Here is a 2,500-nt window from a genome sequence, read left to right as displayed (position 1 = left end):
GGAAACCGGTTCTCTGTATGTCGCTGCTCTTTCTCAGCCTTTATGCTTCCTGGTTCCTTTTGAATAAATTTCAAATACCAAAATAAACCAGAGAGGAAGGATTTGATTCTGCAAACACTAATTCACCAAATGCAGTTTTCTTCTAAACATCCCAAAAATATTGTAGCCCAAAAAGTAAAATATACGTTTCTTTATTCTCTGGCAGTTTTCTCCGATAGAATATACGGAGTGACACAGAAGCTTAAATTATTCATTGAGTGGGACTTGTTTGTGTCCTTGAGAAAAGCAGTGTGACACTGGTGGAAACGTCGCTATGTGAGTGACAGGGTCAGCGAAGGTCTGTGCATAGCTGCATCACATCTATCAGGTTGCTCCTCTTCCTCTGATAGATCAGCGCTGGGATGATCCTTCTAATCCTAAATGATCGAACCGCCAAACATTCAGGAACAATTATTTCTACTAACGCCTCCTAAAGAAAGACCTACGACTCCTTAGGTAATCTGCAGGAATTATTTATATTCAAAATTCTATTTTTCATCAATATGAAAGAGAATTTAACTTCGTTTTAACTTTTGGCTTTCTTTCATAATTTTTAGATGTTGATGCTTTAGGCAGGAAGGATCTCCTGTAGAGGTCTGTCTGCAACGGATCTGAATCAACCTCTGACTGAAGACACTCTGTTGTTGTTTAACAGTCTGATGAAGAAGATGCTCACTGCTGTCCATCATCATCTTCATCTCCAGAGGTTCTAGAAGAACAGAGCCGACCTTCTTTATCAGCTGCTTGAGCTTCTTTCAGTCATCTGATGATGATGATGATGATGATGATGATGATGATGATGATGATGATGATGATGATGACCTCTGCAGAGGGAGGGGCGGCCTGAGGACATGGGCCTATAGGTGCTCTGTGTTTCAGCAGATGTTTGCATCTCACAGGTGTAGCCAGAGTGAGACGATGCTGTCATAAAGAGCCCAGTTCTGTGTGTGATTTAAAGGCAGCTCCACCCTCCAACTGACTCCAGCCCCTAGTCATGCTAACATGGTATCACAGTGGTCTTCCTCCATGGTGATCAGTCTCCTGGCTGTAGTGGAACCCCCCCGGTTCCACCGTCCGCTGAGTGTCCACCCCCCGCTGCTACGGTTGGACGCAGCCTCTACAGCCAATCAGAGAAGCTCTAACAGGCGTGGCGCGTTCTTGAAGCAACTGATGGTCCCACCAGAGGGAGCAGCTAGATGGAGGCGCTGTAATCAGACAGCAGGCACTAAAATCCAACACCAAGCCGACTTCCCTGCAGTTCAGGAACGTCTGCAGCCGCCGGTTCAAACCGGTTCAGAACCGTTTCCTCCATAGCTGTGGCTCTGGTGAAGAGGTGGAGGAAAGGATTGAGCCCCGTCACTCCATCACTCAGTCACAGCTGAGACCACACCCAACACAACCCCCAACTGCACCCCCTCCACCAACCCCACCTCCTCCACCATACCCACCTCCTCCACCCCCACTTCCACCACATCCTGATGATTTAGAGCCATCAGGATGTTCAGGTTATAGATCTGCCAGTAATTAGATTTCATCTCCATTCGGCCCAAAGAGACTTTCTGGTTCCAACAGGAACTTCAGAGTTGGAGCTAAAGCTGTCCAAGTTTCTTCAGAGATATGAAACGGCCTTTAGAGGGAGAATTCAGGCGTGACAGCAGCAGAAAATAAACTACAGAGAGAACTGAGTGATAATAGAGGGTAGGAAATACAAACTAAACGCTTTTTAGAGGAAAACAACAACAGAAAACTCACTGCAACAATTCTCTAGGAGGTTCTGATCTGTCTCTCCTCCTCCTCCTCCTCCTCCTCCTCCTTTTCCTCCACCCAGCAGTCTACCAGCCCCTTTTATAGACCAGGTAGAAATGCACCCATTGGCCAACACTTCAAATTAACATTTAATTTTGTAGAAATCATCCCTCTCTAATAGAAACATAATATTGGCTGTGGGGCCAGATTGACACACAGATGAGGGAAGAGCAGAGGAGGACAGTCTGATAGTGATGAGAAAGATGGAGAACCTTCCAGACGTCCTGAAGACCAGATGACCTCATTCCTCCCCACTCTTTGGGTCGCTCTGAGTTCGGCCTGCCTCCATCTGCAGAGAACAGCTGTTCAACACTCAGATTAACGAAGAACTTCCTGAGCGGAGCGAGCGGCGGGCTGGCCATGGTCAGAGTGATGTCATCAGGGAAAAGCAGGAAGCGCAGGTTTTCATGGTTATTGGAGGACAGAGGGAGAAGAGTGGAACATGAAAAAGTCACACGCTGGAAAAGGTTTATGTTTCCAAATGTCTGCATAAAGAATTATAGATATTTCCATAGATTTCCATGGCCAAGGTCCAGCCAAGGAACAGCCAAGGTTCAGCCAAGGTCCAGCCAAGGTCCAGCCAAGGACCAGCCAAGGACCAGCCAAGGACCAGCCAAGGAACAGCCAAGGAACAGCCAAGGTTCAGCCAAGGTCC

The 2,500-nt window shown here is 47.0% G+C and overlaps 1 protein-coding gene across 1 annotated transcript in view; it reads left to right on the top strand.

Moving 5' to 3' along the window:
- The window catches only part of LOC107101270 (opioid-binding protein/cell adhesion molecule-like), a gene marked incomplete at its 3' end in the record, with an annotated part of 143,273 nt that overhangs the window by 50,849 nt on the left and 89,924 nt on the right, over window positions 1-2,500 (top strand). The gene's annotated exons all lie outside the window — the stretch shown is intronic.

Source organism: Cyprinodon variegatus, unplaced genomic scaffold (genome assembly GCF_000732505.1).
Source record: "Cyprinodon variegatus isolate N-32 unplaced genomic scaffold, C_variegatus-1.0 Scaffold1074, whole genome shotgun sequence".
Taxonomy (NCBI): Eukaryota; Metazoa; Chordata; class Actinopteri; order Cyprinodontiformes; family Cyprinodontidae; genus Cyprinodon; species Cyprinodon variegatus.
The sequence above is the reverse complement of the archived record's forward strand: the minus strand, read 5'-3'. Positions and strand labels throughout refer to the sequence as shown.